Genomic DNA, 24186 nt, shown 5'->3' with positions numbered 1-24186 from the left:
GTAATGGTGAGCTTTGTTTGAGTGGAATTTTACCTGTTCAGGTTGTGGTGACCTTCGATTTTGCCTTGCTATGGTTTTTAAGGTTGTGGTTATTAATGTGTGTTTTCTTTGTTAAATGCGTTGTTTTCATTTTTCTATAATCGACATAACGGGTAATAGCTTCCGTTTATTTTGTATTACACAATTACCATGACATCTTTAGACGATACGTTAAAAACTGATGTCTGTCATACCCCATACATTATGGCTATATACATTTATGACAACTAACATTTTCTCTTGGTCTGCAATATTAAAAATAACCAGTAAATTGAAATATTGTTTTGATCTATTGCAATAGCGGTGACAAAAGCAGCTTTAATTGTGAAAAGTACCTTCGAATAATAAAGACAGTTAGATTCTTGTTATGTAGTCTAGTAAGGTGTATCTGTTGGAAAACCTAGCTCAATTCCGATTGTATACATAGTTATTACATAACAAAATACTTATGTTATATAACTGAGAGATATCTTATGAATATAACTGTCTAGGTGATTAATTTAATTAGTTAAGTGTGTGGTTAAAGCTAGTAGGGCCTGGCATGGCCTAGCGCGTTAAGGCGTGCGCTTCGTAATCTGAGGGTCGCGGGTTCGCGCCCGAGTCGCGCCAAACATGCTCGCCCTCCCAGCCCTGGGGGTGTTATAATGTTACGGTCAATCCCACTTTTCGTTGGTAAAAGAGTAGCCCAAGAGTTGGCGGTGGGTGATGATGACTAGCTGCCTTCCCTCTAGTCTTACACTGCTAAATTAGGGACGGCTAGCACAGATAGCCCTCGAGTAGCTTTGTGCGAAATTCCAAAACAAACAAAACAATAAACCTAGTAAATAGGAGTTAAAGATGCCCGATGGATTTCTTCTATAGTTTATAAATATTTGTATAGGTTGAAGAAACTAGTTGAGTTCCTGTTCGATGGTCTTTGAATACAAGTTAGTGAAGGACTGAGAAACTAAGTCTTCGAGAGAGGAACTCAAATAATATAACGGGTATTATTTTTCTATGATGGTTATTCGCTTAAACTGTAAATATATATATGTATACAAATAGCAATTTTATACTTTATTATCAATGTATAATATAAAAAATGTATTATAAAAGCAAGAAATATATTTATTCAATTAAAATGTTTAAAATACTAAATTAAGGTATCGTTAGGCTTAAAGAATTTTACATTTTCTATTATTAATAACTCACATTTGCAGTTTTCTTTCGGTTTCACGTAATCGATACAGTACGTAAACTCATTTTAAATCTCTATCTTGAGATCCAATTGAAGTGGTTCTTAAGCTTACATTTTCTGGGCTTCCACACCAACAGTTAAAAGATATCCTTGGTGTGTGGAAGAACTAGCTCTCATTTTGATCTGTTTTATTGCTTTGTGAAAAGTTACATGTTATCTTTCAGTTCTTGATACTTGGAACAGAGTAATTAATCCTTTTATCATAGGAAATACTAGGTTGATACATCAGATTTCAGGCGAGATATTAATCTGAGAATCCGCCTTCACATGAAGTGTAATATTGATACATCTACCTTCATGTGAGGTTCTATATTTGATGGTGTGAAACATTATAACTGAATACACTTGAGAAGAAATCAAGCAATAATTTGTTGCTTAAGCATGAAAGTAATTTTACAATGATATACTGCTGGCCAACATCTTAATGAACATAAAGAAAAATATGCATTTTGCGTTGTTAGACTCAACCACTTATTTAAGTAGAGTTTCAACAACATCAATGCTCACAACCTGCTCCTCAGCATCACTATGTGACACAAGGATGATGCCAGTGAAGTGCGGGTGAAAAAGAACACCCGAGACCTAGGCAAGGGGTTTCTCAGAATCCTCAGCCACAGTCCTGCCAGCAGGAAGCCTGGGCCACCTCGAGGCACCATCTCCCTCGGCTGACCCCAACACTTATTGGAATTATTATTTACAACAAGAGTTAATATTTAATGGCTGTTACATTTTTCATACCCAGAAAGTTCAAAACAATTATTTGAAAGGGGATAGTTATGACAAATTTGGTTACATAACTCAGTAAGAGAGTAAAATGTTGTATTTCAAATTCATTACTGCTGAGGATATACAAAATTCCAAAGGCCTCAGTGATAAACAAATAAATAGCAGTGGCAAATTGAACAGAAGTGTACAGTTAGAAAATGTGAAATTAACCATACTTTGAGTGTACACTTTACTCGTTGTTATTTAAAAATGAATTTAACAGTTTGATAGAAATATGGAGAATAACTTGTTACAGGGTATTCTAAATTAGTTCAGCTTGTGAAGTGGATTATAAAATAATTTAATCAACCAAAGTGGACATTTAACATGAAATGAACTGTCACATTTAAAATGTAACTATGGTCATCATAGTCTAAAGATTTTTTGTATGTACATTTAACTTGTTTTAAATATATAATTTTAAAATAAGTAGATAACTTGCTGCATGCTATTTTCAAATTTATCACCAACAAGTCACAGGTATCTACTGTAGAAGAATCCTAAAACTTTGACGATATAGTATCTGACCAGGAGTTGAATGTAAAAATCTTCACAAGTATGCAGTGGAGTTAAAGTATTGATAGAAGTCACATATTTAGTTCCTTTTGGTTACTCTGTCTCAAAAACTGGAAAGTCTCACCTAAATACTGAAATTCATTAAGTTCTTATTTACTTTTGCTGGTAGCATACACAACATGATTAGATAGTGGTGAGGTCCACTATAAAGTAATGAAAAATAAATATGAGACAGAGAAAAGTTTAGTTCAGGAAATTAGTATAGAAGTAATTATAAGGGTAGGCTTAATTTTTACTATCATAATAACAGAAGTAAAAGATATAAAATAGATAACTTTAGAGCATTAGTAGGAATGAAAGATTTTGATATAATGGGAATAACTGAAATATGGTTAATCAAAGATGATGTGTGACAAAAATTTCTTTCAAATATAGTGGTAAAGGCTTTTCAATGAATAAAGTATGAAAGAGAGAAGTGGATTTACATGTAAAATGTGAATTACATCCTATTTTAGTTAAAGATATCAAAGATAACAGTAATGAGCTTGAATCCAGTGAAGGTTCTATAAGTGGATATAAAGGAAAATGACATTTAATGGGAATTTGTTACAAACAACCAAACGATATTGACAAAACTCAAACAGTTACAATGAGATTAAGGTTTCAGCTGTTAGTGAAGCCATAATTATGAGTGATTTTAATTTCAAGCATACACATCAGGAAATGCTACAGTCAACTTGTAAGATAGAAAGGTTTTTGTAAATGTTCACAATGACTTTTTTTACCAATTGGTCAAGGAATTTACTAGAAACTGCTATTTGAGATTTGTTGTAACTTCAAAAATATAGGTAGGAAACTGGGAAACACATGGGTACAAATGAACACTGCTGTATTAAGTTTGATGTTTTTTTCCTGCATATTGAAATCAGAATATTTTGCTTCCAAATTTTAAAAAACAAATTTTAAAGGGAAACCACAAAAATTATCTGTTGTGAATTGGGCAGCTGTGTTATGCTGAGACTCTGAGCAAATGTGGAAAATCTTTAACAAAAAAAAAATTCAATATTCAAGGTAAATATTTTCCTTACAGAAAGAACAGGGTAGCAACAAGTAAAAACAATGTTGGCTCACAAACAGTATTGGAAATAAAATGAATGAGAAACAAAATAAATTGAAAATTAACTGATGTAACTCCTCTTATCAACAGGGGTGATGAAAATTGTCCCAGTGCTTATAGACCCATTAGTCTTACATCAGTTGTAGATCACATTTTGGAGAGTCTGATAAAAAAGAAAAACTTCAAAAGTTATTTAACCAAGTTTAGAATTTTATTGACAGCTAACATGGTTTCACTGATGAAAACCTTGCCTTACAAATCTTATAACATTTTTTCCAAAGGTTATTACTTATGTTGATGAGAGTAAGAGTAGATCAGGAAGAAAGGATTGTCACCAATGCAGTTCAACCAAACTACATTAATGTCACAAATGAGGTACCTCATGGTTCAAGTCTTAGGATCTTGATCAATGGTCAATAAATTACTTAAATGTGCAATTACATCACAATGTAGGGTGTTACTACCTGTGAAGAGGATGTGACTGATTTACAGAAGGATTTATATCATTTAGTGAATTGGGTAAATAAATGGCAGATGAAATTTAATTATAATAAATGCAAAATAATGCCACTGGGTTATCATTATATGAATAATAATTTGGATGGGAATAATCTAAACAATAGAGAAAAGGGATCTTGATGTAATAGTTGATCAGTCTCAGAAGCTATCCAAGCATTGTGTTATTGCTGGTGGTACAGCAAATAAAATTTTAGGTTATATTTACAGAGATTTTAATGCAAATCTAAAGCAGTTATAATTTCACTGTATGGTTCATTGGTTATGTCATATTTGAAGTATCGCGTTCAGTCTTGGTACCCTTAACTTGGGAAGTGCTTTGAATTGTTTAAAGAGGTTCAAAGTTGGGTTACTAGAATGATGCCAAGGATGGAGGAGTTGTCATATGAGGAGTGGCTGAAATCTCTCATACTGCTTTCTCTTGGAAAAAGAAGAATTGGTGGAGGGATGTAATATGATGAGGTGTCTGATATTGTAAAGGAAATTGATAATGTTGATGTATCATCTTTGTTCATACTTAACAGTGAGAACAGTAGGACTAGAGGACTTAAATATAAACACTGGCAGAGTAGAAGTCACCTTCAGCTGAGATAACTTAATTCTTCTTACAAGATAGTTGGCCTTTGGAGTGGGTTGTCTTTAAATGTTATAGAGCAAAAAAATTTAAATGAGTTTAACATAAATCTTGAAAAGTATATGAATGATATGGACTGGCTTTAAGATTTTTTAAAAATTTATTCATTAATATTTATAGTTTAAATTATTGGATGATAGAGCCAGGATTGACCAATAGATCCCATACTTTCCAAAACGTTTTGTATATTGTCTACTGCTTCAGACTGCAGTCTAATTCCAGAAGATTTTATGTTTCTAATGCAACAATAAAACTTTTGTTAATAATGTAGCTTCTAACTCAGCTTTATTGTTAGTATTACATTCTTCACTATGGTACTAAGGGTGAGAGTATGACCATACAACACAGAAGATTATGGTATTGGGAAAACTAACTTCTAAAAGTTCTATTCTAACATCTAACTTCTGTTTTTGTTTTGTTGGTCCCCATATGATTCTATTTCGGATCAACTGTCCATTTGATTGCACACATATCTTAAAAAATGATGTTTATGCTTTAATGAGCTAGGTTGTGTTTACTTCTGCATACATCATACTAGGACCAACAGAGTATAGCAAAAAATATAAATTATCTTTCTAAGAGTACGAATAACCTGGTCCTGAATTACATTGTTGAGTTGGCTACACCACTTGGCATATTACAATTTTGTCTCTTGCAAGAAAAAAACTCTGAACGACCAAGAAAGTTTGGCAACCAGAAAATAAAGCATTTAAACTCACCATTTTCACAAAAGTTATCTGAATTATAATGACCGAAAACTGTAAATTTTCTTTTGAAAATCCTAACTTTCGGCATCAGTCACATAACTATGATCTACAAAATACCTCTGCGCCACATAGTGGTTAGATTTTGTATAACGTTATATTTACATATTTAGACCTGCGGATGGATTGGTTAACTGATGAGTCTGAGCTTGTTGTGTCTGAAGCTAAAGTGTTGCTGAGTTGAACAATATGTAATGTTCGAAATCTATAAATATTGGTGATCAAATTTTATAGTTTCTTCTGATTCGGGCATTAATCACAATTACAGTTTCCCAAGCCTATAGCACACTGATTGCATATGTACAATAACAATATTCTTTTTCTCTCTTGGTGCGCTGCTTTATATAAATCATGCGAAACTAACAAATTCACCGAAGGTCGTTTGGCAAAAAATATTGTCAATCGCTAGCATTACATACACCCTAGTACTTTGTTGATTCTTACGATCGAGAATCTTCTATTAATGTAGATAACAGGCAGACTTGTGAATTATACAGCCCACAGTATACGTCATAAGAATAAATAAAATTACACTGAAAGAAGCGAATGTACTACACTAAATGTACAACAGTGAATCTGTTACAAAATAAAACCGATAACTCAAGTGAGATTGAATTACCTTTGACGAGGAAGAGATAAGCATACAGAAACTTCAGAGTTAGTTGACGAAGTAATAATGGCAAAGGACATCTCAGTTAAAGATACAAGAAGTGAAGGTAAAGGCCCCTGTAACAAAGAATGATATGCCAAATACTCCCTAATGATACCTGATTAGAACTGAATATCATGCAGATCCTCGAGTAGTTGTATACAAACTCAAGAATGATGTGAATGAAAGTGGTTAGTACTGCCTCTAATAACACGACAAACAGTGTAATATAAGCACTGGATTTTACTAAATAGGTTTGCCATACATTTTTATGTAGAATGATCAGGCTTGATAAATGGTGACCTTCAAGTCATTTGTTAAAAATGGTGTGGGGTATTATCCTTCTTAATATTTTGAACTCTGTTGTTTCTTGTGAGTGTGTTTAACTGTTGGTTGTTGTTGAGGAGTGAATTTGAACTTGAGTACAAAAAACAAAACAGGTTATTATAATATTCTAGATGTAAGAAATAGTGTGTTATAATGAATTTTTCAAAATCATACTGTTCACTAAGATTGTGGGAGTTTTAATATTTTCTTACAAAATAGTAAGAATGCTACTATATTTTTGTTTGAAATGTTTCCAGGGTCTTTTGCTTATAATGCTGTACTGGTATCTCTCACTTTCTTAATATTTTCTTGAAATGTTGCCTGTGATAAAGTTTTCGTTTGCCATTCTTTCTATTACTTTTATATTGTTTTAATAATGTCACATTGTGCTTTTGCTGTTTTTTTTATCTCATGAATTGTTTGTACTGTCTTACTGTATGGGTATTGTAGTTAGTAATTTAGTCTACATATTGCTTGCTGCACATGAAGAAGTGCCTGCTTCAAGTTTATCCATTTAAGAACTTTAAAGATTTATACTGAATACTATTCTGTTTTTTCTCAAAGTTTTTATTGTGACATTAAATGAATAGCAGTAAACCTTGTTAAACAGTTAACTTTCTTATAATTCTATATTTAACTGGAAAAGAAAAGCTATGCAAATTTTACATGACTTGAATCTTGATTGCCCAGGAATTAGTTAAAATGTTAAAAATAAATTGGGACAAAATTGAGATTTTGTGTTCAGAACAATATTTAGTGTTAGCATAACTGTATTTTTCTTCTTTACAGAACTGTAAGGTTTTAAGCCTTTTTCACTGTGTGAATGGCCTTCAAGTTCAACTTTCCAGCTCCTTGTCGTCATGTCAGTGATGCTGAACAAGATTAATGTGAAGAAACCTGTGAAGGAAGAATCTGTTCATCAGAAGGAAAAGTACCAATAAACAGTGGAGGTGAAACTATGGGGGTAGAGGTGTCAGTCACTCCACAGCACGTACACGTTTGTCCATTTCCTTTTTTTTCAAACATTAAGTTTCTTGAAGTGAGCTGAACATACATAGTGAAGCTCCTACAGTAACATCTGGAGGACATTATAAAGGCAGGGGATCAACAAAATGGGGTCTTACTTTTTAAGCAATCTGATACAAAACTGTTTATGAGGGAGTGGTTACAGAAGGCTGTGGATTTCCTCTACTCCATATGGGTTGATCGATGCAGATCTTTCATTCTTTTCAGTCAATCTTACAAACCCTTTTAAAATGTAAAATTGAACAGCAGTTTTTTTGTATATCAACATTTAATATGTGTATGTGTGTCAATTATTTTTAAAGCTGACATTTGTATTTCCAAGCTCACAGCAGGCAAGGTCTAATTATGGACAGTGTTTTATAATGGGGAAAAAGAGCAGTTTTGGAGCATAAGAGGAGAAAGACAGGTACATTAGTTCACCCATCCACATCCATTGTTTGTGTTATTGAGCTCCTATTAAAAACGAAACTATCAAATGTCTTGTGATGACTGAAATGTTGTTCTAGAAGGCTCTGTGCCTTATTGTGAGATAAGAAATAGAGTACTTTTAGTAATTATTTTAAGTATAAAATGAAAGAACACATTTGTTTAAAACTGTTATTGTGTTATGGCAGTTACATACAATTCAAAATGCTTTATATGATTGGATGAATATCACCTAGATTTTACATGTGGAGAGAAAATTGTAGTTACCAGTTCTTATGTTGCTAGGACCCTCATGAGATGTTTGTTAGCATTATAAGCATAACATCAAAGCTTAAAGTGGTATGGGATATTGTTGTTTTGTTTTTTATAGGAACTATAAAACAACTCAGCTGTCTCAAAACTGTCTTCAGTCTACACCAAATATCTTACTCTCTTTCTTTTCCCTTTCATTCAAGTACAAATGGTAAGATACAACACAAAGTAACAGTTAAACAAAGTGCATCCAACAGATGCATACAGGTTTTCAGTAAGGAGTCTAATTAGTATACCCACTGCTGTGAATAGTAGTTAACAACTGTTGGCTTCTTGGAAGGGTAAGGTTCAATAGCCAGTGCAATAAATACTTCCTGGATAGAGGAACTACATTTCTTTTGTTAAAATGTCATGTAAGAGGGGGATAGGAACAAAAGAAATGAACCCTTTCATTACAGACTCACTCTGTGTGACTTTGTTCATAATCATCAGTTTCCACACTGTAACTTTAAAATGATATGTGTATCTTCACAAAATCTGACTAGCTTTCTGTAAATATTACAAGTTTTTTGTATACAAAAAATTCAAAGTTTTTGATCAAGTATTTTCACTAAAATTAAGTTATCTTTTGAAATTCAAGAATTGTTCAAACTAGTCCACTTTCTCTTTTCCTCCTCTTCAAAAACTGCATTACAACAAACTTTAAGTGTTTTCAATCAATGGTAAGTAGTGTAGTGACTAAAATATATAAGTTCAGGGTTGTAAGATAAAATACACTGTTTAATGTAGGTGGTGGTAATTTTTTGAGTTAATATTTCATGACTGTTTTGTTTCACAATAAGAAAGTTGAAAGCAGATGGTTATTGTAAGTTGTGTAATTGATATCAAGGCAACAGAGATTTCTAGAATACCTCAATGTAAGATATAAAAAGTGTCAACAACCATATAAGAGGCTACAGGGTAGGAAGTTAAAGAAACACATTACGGATACTGCGCACACGAAAATTGTGACCATAGTGATGACGACCAGAGCACAAAACTTTAATGATACTAAGAATTATCACAGAGAATATTAGGTAGGAAAGTAAATAACGTTTTTTGCAAAAAGTTGTCATTCGGTTTGAGGAAAAGAACTTGCAAATTTATGCCTTTTCTCAATGTCAATATTTTAATATTTGAAGCAATCCAAAGTTGACTGTGAAAAATGGCTCAACAGCTCCATGTAACAATCATTACCTACATCTACGAAATTGGAAAAGTTTCAAAACTTGGACACTAGGTTTCGGATAATTAACATGTTGAGAGAGTCACTATTTGTTAATCTTTGACAACAAGAAATGCTCATGAATCAGTTCTGGAAAAAAATTCTCAGTGAAAACGAGAAGTGTTTTTGTGTTTTTTTTTTGTAATGAACATAACGTAAAAGACAATTGTTGAATCTCTGTTACACACTTGTACCAACACTGAAGAATGGCTTATATATATAAAAAAAAAAAGTTTTGCCTTGTGTTTGGTGAGATCTGGGAAGTGCAGTTTATCACAAAATTTTGGATCCAAATCACAGCTGAAAGATATTGTCATCAGTTGAAGTGCTAACACCAAGCACTGATAAGGAAATGAACTGCATTAGTCAATATAGAAGACTAATGTTTTTTCACCATTTAAGATTGTGTTTTGAATCCTACACACTTCATAAATGACTCAAGAAAACTTCAGGCCTTAAAATGGGAAGTTGTGCCTCATCGATCCTATTCACTAGAAACTGCTCCATCTGATTATCATATTTTAAGATTCTCACGGCATTACTAAGATGAAAAAATGTTTGTTAAAAACGAGGAACTCAAAACTGACTTAAGGTTGTTTTTTGAATCCAAATTAAAGGAATTTTGTTCACGTGGAATCCATAACTTACTTAAAATATGGAATAATGACATATAAAATGAAGTCAAATACCGTGGTATCTCGATTCTTGAATGACTCCATTCCTGAACTCTTCGGTTTTCGAACATATTCTTTGAGAAAAAAATGTTTCGGTTGTCGAACATAAACTCGGTTCCCGAACAAAGCTGTTGTGGCCTAAATCCCTGAAATAACCCGACTGATGAGCTGAACGACCCTTCGACCACTTTTCGGCCCATGCCAAGTTTGCCCAAAACATTTTATCCACACCTGTCGCTTAGTCCACACCCCCACTAAAATCTGTTGTAAACGTTTTCGTTTTTTTTTTTTTTTCTAAATATTCTGATTAAGAACGATAGTCTAATGCTGCGGTTGCATTCTTAAAAGCCACATTAAATTGTTAATCAAGCATGTCAACGGCAAATAACAATATATCTCAACCTGATGAAAATACATAGAAATGGAACCAAACGTCGTTCAAACTATTCGTCTCAAGGAAGGTAAACCATTTCCGTAAATTTCTACTTGCTACTATTATCTCGACGTATTTCGTGAAAAGAATATGAATTTTTATTTCATTAATATTTTAAGTGATTCTGAATACCAATGTTTTCTTCTTATAATTCATAGATGTTTCGGTGAAGTCCATATTGGATTTTTAAAGTAATATATCCAACAACATTTTTCTGAATCATCACTTCACTAATTATACGGTCCAAAGCACACAAGACACAAGAAGTAATATATATATATATATATATATATATGTGTGTGTGTGTGTGAAATTACACCCACTAATTGTTGCTTTAATTTTCTAAGCATTTAACACTAGAGAATGAGTCATTTTATCCTACATTTCTGGTGTAACAGACAAAAGTAGGAAATATTAAATAAATTGAAATATATAGGTCTCATCTGTTGTGAATGATATACATAAGAAGCTTGGTAATTTGACGTTTAAAGGACACCACATGAGATCTCACGGTAAACTTTCCACTAAAGCAGACTGTTTGCTCATCAGAGGTAATTTATCTTTACTTGTGTGTGTTTTCTTATAGCAAAGCCACATGGGGCTATCTGCTGAGCCCACCGAGTGGAATCGAACTCCTGATTTTAGCGTTGTTAACTTTACTTATTTTGACAAATATTCTAGATTACGATAAATTTTTCTCAAAATCTTTTCTGAGTGGTCAGTCAGTCTGATGTGAGGATAAGAAAAGTTGTAAGTTTTCAAATGTTCAAATACTGTTACCCTTTACCCGTGATTTATGTCATATAATCATTAAAACGAAATATAAACCATGCTAAAATACACGCTAGTTCACGCCAAATCATGTTGTTTCAACTTTAAAGCCTTATGTTTGTGTCACGATTTTCTTTGAAGATCCTTCTTACGTATATCTTCCTTGATGATCCTGGTGTCAGAGACTATTAAGGTTCAGATATATTCACATTTAATTAAGAGATGCTGACCAAAAGGAATGAAATCAGTCTTCACCTATCTACTCTAAATCAAATAAAAGGATTGATTCCACTCTAAAATTACCCCCATAGCTGAAGATACAAATCGTGTTCAGCGACATATCGTAGATCGAACCATCGATCTTCTAATATGTACAAAATATACATTTAAAAAAAAAATTAGAATGAATTAATATAAATCGCTTGTGTAAGATATTCTAATGTAGGTTCTTTAAAGTGTTTATTGCTCTTTAAAAAAATGTTTATACAAAACACTTGGGAAAAAAAAACTTTCGAAGAATCTTTTATTCGGAAATTTAACAGTAATCTTCAGCTAGGACAGCAGTAAGTCTACGGATTTACAACACTAAAATAAGGGTTTCGATGGACACAGGAGATAGCACGATGTGGCTTTAAACACGTGTGTATTTTCAAAATAATTTTTTTGAGCTACAGATACAATAAAGACTTTACTTCTACATAGAATGAGGAATAGCAGAATTACGAAACTGTTTTTTATTCAGATTACATAAATTTTTCATTATTTTATTTCTTCTTTAAACGTATATTCAATTAGTAATTTTAACATCAATATCAATTTTTAACATAGAGCAATGAACTTCAAGGAAGCAGTCATGGAGATTGTACTGTTCTCAAATGACATCAGCAAAAACTATTAATTCTAATAATAATAGTACACGTAAATTTAAAACTGGTAACTATTAAGTTTAATTTAAATTTTAAAAAAAACTTATGTTTTCCAAAATTTTAATCTCTTAAAAATACGGTGAAGTGCATTTTTAATTTTAGTCGTGTTTGGCCTTTGTTGTTCTTCCCAAATGATGCGTTGTCTGTAAAGTAACCCTTGGGTTGTGAGATTTTCAGTTGATCTATTGCGCCACTCAGAAGAACACGTGATGGTATATTCTTGTCTTGACACAAACTGAAACAGAATGCAATTATATAATGCCTTTACAAACTTGTAATACTTTTTAAAACACATGGACACCTTCCATCCAAGATTTATAAATTGTTTGTCAGCGTTTGTTTTCACTTTTGGTAAAATTTCCATCAAACTTTTCTTTGAGCCGTGAATCGTCATTAAATATCTACGATCAGTAAATTCCGTTTGAAAGACTAAAGTTTCATCAATGCAGCTGATGAAATCATCCTCACGCTCTTTTTGAAATTGAAGAAGAGTGAGGTTTTGTGAAACAATAACTTCTGCCAGTTCAGTTTCAGAGTATTTAATTCCTTGCAGGAATGTACTTATACTCTCATCGTCTCCAGAAACAATGAAATGTTTTGTCTTTATACAATAAATAAAGAAAGGGAACATGGTCCCACCTCCTTGAAGCTGATATTTCTTTTCTTTAGGCAGATGCCAAGGTCGTTGACGTACTGGAGTAATAAGGGAACTGTCTACTTCACACTTGGAGAGCTTTTCAACTGGAATCCTGTGTCTGATTCCATTGATACTCAAACGTATTGTTTTTATTCCTTCAGGAAACATGGCAAAATATCAAGCTATAGCAACTTATTTCACTTGAGATTCTTATTTCCCAGATTCCTATTATTTTAATTGCTGTCGTTCATTGACTTGTCATGTAGTAACTATATTTCATAAACGTGTTCGTCGTTCCGTATCTAAGCATCACTTTTTAATTATTGTTACGTCATGCATTGTTTTATCAATAAATGACAACAGCCAATAATACTTAAACATTTACAAATATTTGAGTGAAATAATAACTATCATTGAATATATTTTCCTTCCATGTTTCTTCATTTCTTGACCAATCAACACAAAACTTGACACTAAGGGAAGGCAAGCGCAAATAGTCCTCACGTAGATTTGCACGAAATTAAGAAATTAAATAAACAAACTGTAGCCTATCATTTCAAACGGTCCGGCTGAAGCGTTCGATTCGTAATTCGAGAGTCACGGGTTCGAATCCTCGTCACACCAAACATGTCCTATCAGCCCTGGGGCGTTATAATGTCTCAATCAATCCCACTATTCGTTGGTAAAAGAGTTGGCGGTGGGTGATGATGACAAGCTGCCTTCCTTCTGGTGTTAAATTAGGGACGGCTAGCGCAAATACCTTTAGTGTAGCTTTACGCGAAATTCAGAAACAAAACAAAGTATGAAAAATAGCAAATCATTTCACTTTTACTGGCGGCTATGCGTAGGAACTTATTTGATAAGCTTTTCATGAAAACTTCTGAAACAAACCAAACTTTGAAAGGTACTTTGTCAGAAAAAATGTGCAATTTTATGTGTATGTACGTGCACTTATCACAGTTTGAAAATGATAAAAATCTATTTTTAAACTATTATTAATTGTTTTGAAATCAGTTAAATTTTACAAATAGGTTTATTCTAAAGAAACACATTTATTAATTTTGTTTGTACTTCTTTAAAATGTGATCTACGTAGAGTCGTCACAAACGAAACTTGACTGTGATTGGCGAAACCAATTCAAAGGTGAAAGTTGTGAATATATGGCGGCGTGCTTGAGTTAGGATATAATTTGAGAGTGTCGTCATTGAATTTTGTAGTTAGCGTTAATAATTTGATTCCTGTTAATTAAATTTTTTATGTATCACCACAATAATATATTATTAATCTACGCTTACAAGAATATCTTCATCATGCGGACATATTTGATACCGAAACTTTGAAGAAAAAATAGATTATGACACCGAATCCGATTGACACTGAATGAAATTGGATGTCTGATTCGATTTCGAGCCAAATTTAGCTATCTGGAAACTGAAGTGACACATCATCTTGTTATGTATATGTAGCCCTCTTGTATCCAGACTTAGATTTAATCATAATTTTAAGTACATATTTTAAGGTATTAGTAATAAAGCGCGAAGGAAGTTGTAACAATGTGATAAAAACGAAGAAATAACCTGGAGTTTGTTTATTTTGAATTTTACGCTTAGCTACTCGAGGTCTATGCGCTCATCGCCCCTACTTCAGCAGTGTGAGACAACAGGGAAAGCAACTCGTTATCACCACCCTCCGCCAACTCTTGGGCTTCTTTTTTTACCAACAAATAGTGAGATTGATCGTCACCTTATAACTCCCCCACGGCTGAAAGGGCAAGCATGTTTGGTGCAACAGGGATTCGAAACCGCGACCCACAGATTTCGAGTCAAACGCCTCCACCACCTGACCATGCCAGGCCACGAAGTTAGAGTAAGACTTAAGAGAATTTAAATTAGTTTGGTTCAGAATATCATTGGGAATGATAATGTATTAACAATAATTTGAGTAAATGAATAACATATATTGCCTACAATATTTACAGGGCCATTTTTCTCTTGTTTTATAATTTTAATTTTGGTAGTTGAGTACTTGTAATTAAACCATGAATTATGATGTTCTTGCATAATGTTTGAGGTCCAACAAATAGCATAATATTTAGTACTAAATATTTTTACTGACAGTATAATAATGTTTGATACTTAGAAGTTTTTACAATGTTAATAAAGTGTTTATTTTCTTACTTATTTATAATATTGTTTGTGAGGTTTATGCAATTTTTAAAGGCATTCTCTGTTGATGTTAATCATTTTAATATTTTTGTATCATTCTGCATGAAACTTAATTATTATATTAGTTGGAAGAAGGGTATGGTATAAAGTATACATCATTTGATTAGAATAACCATAATAATTTATGTTAAGTTTATCAGTGTCTTATTTTGGGATATTTATATGTATCAAAAGCTAGTTTGTATACTTCTAGGGGAACTGTATAGGCCGAAATGGAGAAACCTTGATAGTTATGCAAGTTATACCTTTTTCTTACATTAATGATGCATTTGTAAAGGCAGAAATGGAATATCAGTAATCATGGAGATAACGTGTGTATTAATTTGTTATATCTCAAAAACAAATTTAAAAAAAAATGCTGCATTGATTAAAAATTTCCCAGGGTACAAGCTACAGTGTGGGATCATAATATGTACCCTAGGGTTTTGAGGTGACTGAAGAAATAGGACCCACACTGCAGTGGAGATACACTGTCTATCAGTCTTAACCTCCATTCACCAGTCTCATATAAGAAATAGAGTAGCAACACATACAGAATTAGAAATAGAAGTTAGGACAGTGAGACGTGGGTGCTCAAGCCCACAACTTCCTACATGTGAAAATGATGTGGGGCATGTTTTTCCTCATGAAAACTACACACATGATTTATAAAATACAATGTAACTGTCATGACTTCTACATTGGGGAAAGAAGCAGAAAAATGGAAACTAGATTCAAAGAACACAAAAAACTATCTTTGCATGTTTTTCAATATAACAAATGTCGTAAACACATTATCATAGGAGACTCCCAGATGCTAAGTAGGAAAACAAATGCAAAATCAAAGAAGCCCTACTTATAGATATAAAATTAGAAATTAGGAAAGAGAGGTGTGGGTGCTCAAGTCCATAACTTCTCATGTTTTTGAGTTATAACAAACTAGTATAATTTGTTAGAGGTTTAGGTTTGCTGTTTTAATGGAGTCATTCCTTCTGATTTTACACATTTCACTATTTAACTTCATTAAAATGTATTTATTTTCACTAATACATATTAACAATTGTGGTAAAAATACTGACAGAAACAGGTCACAACTTCATGTTGCAGAACAAAAGTGTAAAATGTTTTATAAATTCCAAAAAAATGAAAATCAAACAAATTCAAGTATTTGGAAAGACTTGAGACCTACTAGAGTGATAGTTCTGATGATAAAATGATGCTTTTGAGAAAGTATTTAAAAGGTTTAATGAATGAATACGAATTTGGAAAATGTTTTTTACTGATAAGATCAACAGTAGAGTTGTTTTATGGAGGATTAGACACTTGTTCTGCAAATATTAAGGCTAATTTGTGACACCTTTACTATTTTTCTTATAAGATCAAAGAAAATTAGCTTATTAAAATATGTTCTATGATTTCAAAAATTTAAGAATTGGTTTTCTGGTGAATCCATACCATCTCAGTGCATGCATCGTAAGTATGGTCTTTCACTGTTTTTTCATCCTTACTTTTAGACATGGAATTGGTCTCTGTTGGTACTAATATTTGTAGTCAGTGAACAAATTTTCAATATCTTGTACACATGTGAACAACTATTTCTGCCCTTATCATGAAATTAAAAACAATTAAGGAATGTTATGAAGAAAAAAGTATTTAAATGTGATTGTTTGGAAAGTTTTGAAACATTCTGGAAGTGGAATTTTATGTTTAAGAATCAAGAGGATTTTTTAAACTTTCAGTTGGTATGGATAAACCTACGCTACATCATACGTATGAAAAAATTGCATTATAAAGGTACTTGTCTCAGTTTATGATGACAGTATTGTTTGTTTATTTAATATAACCTTCCAGTGTATTCAAATAATTTGTGGTCTACACAGAAATGGCTTGAAGTTTCCCTCTTCATGTTATTGTAGCATGTATTGTAGTACCAATTGCATGCTAAACAACTGAGAGAACTGTTCAGAACAAGAAAATTTACAACTTGAATTACTGTAGTATTTCTCTTAATGTTGTAGACTTGATGTAAACTTTGGTTTTATGCTATTTATGTGTTGTTTTTTAAACATTATTTTGTTTTACCTCAATTTCCTTTTATGAATTTTACTAAATTTACTTTTAACTTTTTACTGGATGTTTGACATAGATAGCCTAACTGCTTTGTGCTATAAAACACTAAATCAACCAACCAACCAATCTCTCAGAAACACTTACAAAACTCCCTTGCTACTTCTGATAGATTGCCCATATCAACAAACATATTACCACTGTGGATATTGTCGTGTGTAATATTTTCTTTGGTACAGTACCTTCAAAAGTATACAAATGTCTAGATTTTCTCTTAGAAGCACCTTGCATCATGGAATCATGCTCAGATGTTAGCTTCAAAACTGGTATTTGCACTATGAGTATCAACAGAATTTTGCTACCGAGTGATTCTCTTGTGCTGCTACTAATCTTATTAGTCTTTTTTCAGTTGCTTGTTTCTTGTGTATCTGTTGCCATGAAACTTCCTGGTTTCTGATTTGTGAGGACTATGCTTCATGTCCAAATTAAAATATTCAGGAATTACAAGGGTAATAAACATTTTTGTTAGACTACATGAATAAGTAAAAGTATTTTCTTTGTTTAACACATAGAGTTTAACATTTTTGATTGACTCAGCAATAAAAGGTTATTGGTACAGTCCATTGAAAGGAAGTAGTAACAAGAAAATCTGCATTTTGATAATAAGGAGGAATTACAGACAAACTGGGTAAAATTATTAACAAAATGGATAAAAACAATTGTGGATCACACTGCCATGAACATGGAATGTAAATAGGGCATTTAAATAGAAAATCTTTTAGCTTTTATACTTTTTAAGGGTTTACTGTGGTTCTCAGAGTTTTTGATAAGACATTGAAAATATAGGGGCTAAGGATTCAAAATATGGAAAAGATTATTTGTAATATCTTTGATATTTTAAGGGAACATGCTATCATAAAATTAAGAACAGGGAATTCTAGGTGTGATTGATCTGTTCATTTACTGATTCAGCCCCTAAGGTGCCTTTCAAGATGAAAATTTCAGTTAGAGTTATTCTGGTAGAAATTATTTTTACTGTACTTACTCTTTCCGAACTGTAGTTGATTATTAGAAAGTACCAAAGTATTTAGAGTTGTAATACTTCACTTACATTTCTTATACAACCACAAAAAGCAAATATTTGGCTGTGAATATAGACAGTTTTTCTAAAAGTTCTTTAAACACATTTTAAGGGTGTTGAGTGTTGATATAATTACTGGAACATTCTTTATCATAAAAACTTTTGTTCTTGAGAATGATTGCATGAGAGATTGAAATGTTGTACTTGTTTTTAAAATATTCATTCTTACTATAAAAGGTGTAACTTCCAATAATTTTACAGCAGAGTTGGTATTATGAGTACTTATCACATTTTCAAACAGTTTTCCCTTTTTATGCACTTGTTAAGAGCAGAATGACTTTATAACACCCCTATGTCAAAAGTTTGAATGAGTTATTCATGTTTTTGCACTTGTTAACAGAGTTCTTAGAATTCTTGCACTATTACCAGCAGCACAGTGTGTGGACTTTTAAGGCCAGAAAATTGGTTCTGTGTTCTGATACACATGGTGGGTAAAGCAAAGATAGTCTATTGTGTATATTTGTGCTTAATTACAAACACATAAATACTTAGAACTCAACAAAACATTTAGTTTCTGAACAGAATTAAAAAAAAATCATACAACAGACATAATTGAAACACAAATTAAATTTTTATTTTCTTATTCATAATTGTATGCAGTGGACAGACATCTATATTCACAAATAATATTATCCTACTAGTAAAATGTGTAAAAAATTGAAATATATAGAGTTGACATTTCAAGTCATAGTCTTAAACTGATGACATTTGAATTCATGTTTGGAAAATTCCTTGTAAATAAATTTTTCAATATTTGTGTATAGTAGGAGATATGATATCAGCTTGGTGAATAAGTATGACTTGTATAGAGATTTCCAAAGCTCACTATGATAGAAAATTGGCTCAGCTAAGTGCAAACCTAACTGACAGCTGTCTGTTGTTTTCATGTTATTATAAGGTTGATAGTGTTGTTACATTTATTAAACAACAACAAAATAAAAATCAAACTTCTTTAAAGCCTCTGCTTGTATGTAATTTTCCTTTAAGTATTGTATAAGAAAGATTTAATACCAAACTTAAAATACTGAGTAATGATGTGTGCTTGTGAACAAATTCTATGCTGTGTCTTTTTGTGTAAGTATTAAAGTTGATGTGTGGGTTAAAGATAAAAAAAGTAGTTATATTTTAGTGTCTTTATTTTTCTTTCAGGTAAATAAAAAGTATTACATTTGTTCAGAAAGTGAGATAGAAAAATAACACTTTCACTTAATATATATTTAGAGCATAACCTACTATTTTATAACTTTGATCTTCATCTACATATTCAGAGTAAATGAATGGATCATTGTGATATTATTTTTGAGCAACAAAATCTTTGAAAATGCAGAATAACTTTTTATAAACAAGTACTTGTGTTGAGCTGCACCTCATGTTTAAATGTTCTAATGCTGTGTTTTTATCACCCAGATAAATCATGATTCTAGCCTATCTAAAAGTTTACATTGGATAATACACTCCTTTCTTACATGTGGTAAAGCAGAATTTTGTATTATATCAGTGGTGTTGTGCCATGACCATCTGCACAACAAGCTTCAACAAGCTGTGTGTGTGAATTGAACCATCTGCCAAGATTCTATGATTTTGAATGTATGTTAGGACACTCTTGTAAGTGGAAAGTAAGTTAATTTCTATAGTATTTAGTATCTGATTATTTTCATGTAACTTTAAAAAGTTTAAACATTTCTAGTAATTTGTCATTCAGTTTGTTGAAAAATGTTTGGTACCATTCAGCAGTTTAATTTTACCTGCATGTATTTATTAGCATGTTAAGGTAATTAAAAAGCAACACTAACCAAAATGAATAGTGATATATATATATATATATATATAAAATGGACAAAAATTTCAATGTTAGTGACTAACTCTGACTTATTTATTGAGTCTTGGAATTTAAATTGTATTTATTAATAATTAAGTAAAGCAGGTGAATGTAATTTGCTTCAGTTTAAATTATCAAAAAATTATTCAAAATTAAAAAGTTTTGAATAAGGCTTAACAGAAACCAAGAATGTGTTTCTACATGTATTTTTGTTTCTGTTGATATGCATGTGTAAGTAACCACTCAATTATAAAAATTAAGCACATCTCAAGGGTGTTGAATGTTGATATAATTAGTAGAACCTTCTTTACCATTACCCCTCGGTGTGGATTCCCGTACGTGGTGAGGGGACCTTGCAGGGAAGGTTCTGTTCTTTCAGTTTACCTCCTCTGGGATCTAAACATCCACCCACATGTTTGCTGTGCGTGAAAACTCGTGAACGGGAGGAGAGGATCCTGGTAGTTGATGGGTTCAACCCTAACACACCACATTGGCATTGAATTCCTGTAGTCGGGTGGCCTTGGATCAGTCAACTGGTCCACTCAGGCTAGGGTCAACCAAGTATCAGTGTTTCATGTTCTCAACAGGTGTTGTGGACATTATGTCTTATGCTGGGGTTTGGGTATAATGCTCATGAAACCGTGGCATTATTGCAGTGTCCTTGTTTGATATTGTATTGTATCCCCATGGTGGTGGGGTCAGTGGGCACCAAAATTTCCCTTTCTTTATTGTGGATACTCCAATTAAAATCTGAATAAAATAGTAAAAAACAGTCGAAATGTAATTTAACTCGTCTTGAAGAATCTGAGCAGCAATCTTCACCATTCTTACCACCTGTTGTACCTCATTTTCTTATATTGTACTCACTTTCAAACAAACATTTAGGGCAAATGTCCCCTTTTTTATTCAGAAGGGACTGGAGGGACTTGTTGGCTATCCAAAGTAAGTAAAGAAGCTTCTATCTGGTGATGTATTGGTGCAAACATCGACATCTCAACACAGTAAACTCCTCTTGCATTCAAAGGCAATTGGGCACATACCTATTGAGGTTATACCTCATGCAACTTCGAATTCATCATGAGGAGTTACTGTTGAGAGATGTTTGAAGAACATCCCCCAATCAGAAATTCTTACTGGTTTCTCCACCCAAGGCGTTTCTGCAGTGAAGTGTATATCCACTTGCAAAGATGGAATTATTGTGCCGACCAGTGTCTTCATTTTCGCATTTATGTCACCACGTCCGCTTGCCATCGTCAAAGCAGATTATCTTGTCAGTCATTATCGAACGGTAAACAAACTATGATGTGAGAAGTGAAAGTAACAAGCACAACGGTTGTTGGACAGGAACCTGAGACATTCACCAATTTTTTTATATTAATATAAAAAAGGATAAAAATAAAGAAAATGAGATTTCAAAACGATAAAAAGACATATTCCACTTTCAATATTTTATAAGCAATATTTCAAAACCTTAAATAAACTATGCAATGAAGATTCATTTATTTGTTGTGCTCGATTATTCGTAAGTGACCTGAACGACTTCTTTTTATTCTTTCTAATACTTTTGTCCCTCGGTCCTTATTTGTTTGCTTCGGTTTTACGTGGGAAGAGTATTCGTTTCGTCTATACACTCTCGCCATACACGTACCGACTGAGTACATTTATTGATAAAGGCATGTAGTCGATACTTGTGAGTGGGAAAGAAAAACACAGATATAATCTTTGGTTTTAATTTGTTTTGAATTGAAAGAAAATATTATTCTATCCTTCTTCAAGCCATTTGTTAAACATCACAACAAAGTTATACAAATTCCCGCAGTAAAAATTCTTGAACGACAAGCTTCAATTGTGCGAACACATCATGTGCGTGCTTTCCACAATATCGAGATACTACGTAGGGTACAGAAGTTTAATAAGTTTTATAATTCTTCAACCATATTAATTCTTATAGAGTGAAGTGAATTTTGAACAATGAAGAAGCTCAAAGCTTATTCAATAAATATAAAATTGTGAAGATGAAATCAAAGAGAAGTTATTGTTTCTAATTATTGAAGTTCTTCAAGAATTTAATACACGAGACGTGTAAAATTTGGTTTGAACTTAGAAATGATTTTCATGTTACGACAACATAAATATTAAAAGAGAGCCCATAGTGAAACCGAACTAGAGCTGTTTTAAAGGCCACTTTTAGCCGATAAAATTATCAAAAATGCTCGGTGTGAAATTGTTTTTCCTGTGTTTATTAAAGGGCTATCTTCGTTTATCATCCATTATTTTGAAGTAACAAGTGAATACGTGTTGTCACTTTTGCCATATCTGTGGCTACATTGCTGGAAAAGTGACACTTGAAACGCTTCGATGGCTTAGGATGAGTATGTTCGTTCAAGAGATTCAAAATCTGATATTTAGAAATATTAGCAATCAAATCACGACGATCAAATCATATAATTCCTTAGAACTTTTCGCATTACTATTTTTATGCTCATTATTATATCTCTTGTAGAGAAAGTCTCATTTAATGATTACTTTTTCTTCACCTTCTCCATCCATGTCGTTTTTGTAAAAATCCATTGACTTTTACAAAGCAATGTTCTGGAAAGGACTTTTTCGTCGCTATGTTTGTTAAAATACATTATTTTAATGTCTAATAATAATGTTTATCCTAACCTAACCTTTAAAGCGTATTTGTGTAAAGTTAAAATATGTATGAGGTTATGAACATTATAATTTCATCTAAAGATGATAATAAATTGTGAAGCAAGAGTTATTTATCGAATAATATGTTTTGTTATTCTAATTGCGAGCATTATATCGCCTTACGTCGTACCCTGACTGATAGACTTCGTTATTAATTAACAGAACTGAACGTATGAAAGCCTTAGGAATTAACTGTGTACCTCATACCAAACCCACACTGGGCTATTTGAAGTGCGCACCGTTGAGAATCAAACCCTACCTTTCAGTATTGTAAGTCCGTAAATCTGACTCTGTCTCTCAAGGAGATAATGGGTGAAAAACGTTTATTTTGTGTTTCAACTACATTTATAGTGTACTGTATGTTATATACATGATGAAAACTATTTTTAAAGTACTAGTAAACCCAGCATGGCGATATGGGTTAATGCGTTCGATTCGTAATCTGTGGGTCGCGGATTCGAATCCCCGTCGCACTAAACATGCTCGCCTTTTCAGCCATGGGGGCGTTATTATGTGACGGTCAATCCCATTATTTGTTAATTAAATAGTAGCCCAATAGTTGGCAGTGGATGGTGATGACGAGCTGCCTTTCCTCTAGTATTACACTGCAAAATTAGTGATGTTTAGCGCAGATTGCCCTCGAGTAGCTTTGCGCGAAATTAGAAAGTAAATGTCAGAATGGTATGGACCTGAACAAAAAGAGTTTTGTCTTGGGAGAACTTTTCATCAACAATAAAACAGGATTACGAAAGTTTAATAGCTTTTTTAGAAGATCGAACTGTAATTGAACCAGGCAAAATTTTGTATGAGAAATTGGACTAGAATTTTTCCCGTTTAAAGCTTCCATTAAAGCAACTCATTTTCTATATGATGAACTAACGATATTATAGTTAAAAGACAAAGAACAGAATCTGTTAACTGGAGTATTTGTGATTACGGTGTGAAGAAATTACTAATTTTCTTGTTTGTTAGTTTGTTTAACAATGAATTTGTCCCCACTAGTACAGCGGTAAGTCTACGGATTTACAACGCTAAAATCAACGATTCGATTCCACTTGGTGGGCTCAGAAGATGACCCGATGTGGCTTTTCTATAAGAAAACACACACACAAACAAACAGATTTAAACTCTAAACTAATGTGTTTTGTTTTTTAAGAAAACTCTATTGGATTTTAAGGTAATTTCATCAAACTCTGTTCTTTTGTTAAAACGATAAGTTAAAAAACTTTGCTGCCATAATTGGTAGAGTTCGAACCCAAATAAGAATGTCCTAATGTCCTTTATC

General features: G+C 32.5%; 1 long non-coding RNA gene across 23 annotated transcripts in view; it reads left to right on the top strand.

The window, feature by feature from the left end:
* The first annotated feature begins 6503 nt into the window (after positions 1–6503).
* Positions 6504–24186, top strand: part of LOC143249062 (uncharacterized) — a 241299-nt gene continuing 223616 nt past the window's right edge. For 7 of the 23 annotated variants that reach the window (XR_013027464.1, XR_013027458.1, XR_013027455.1 and 4 more), the window contains exons 1-2: positions 6504–14839; positions 16917–20001. This is a non-coding gene — a long non-coding RNA (uncharacterized LOC143249062). The remainder of the gene's footprint in view (positions 14840–16916; positions 20002–24186) is intronic. The other 16 variants (XR_013027457.1, XR_013027462.1, XR_013027481.1 and 13 more) reach the window with 7 other exon arrangements.

The sequence above is a fragment of the Tachypleus tridentatus genome, chromosome 4 (assembly GCF_004210375.1).
Source record: "Tachypleus tridentatus isolate NWPU-2018 chromosome 4, ASM421037v1, whole genome shotgun sequence".
NCBI lineage: Eukaryota > Metazoa > Arthropoda > Merostomata > Xiphosura > Limulidae > Tachypleus > Tachypleus tridentatus.
The sequence above is the reverse complement of the archived record's forward strand: the minus strand, read 5'-3'. Positions and strand labels throughout refer to the sequence as shown.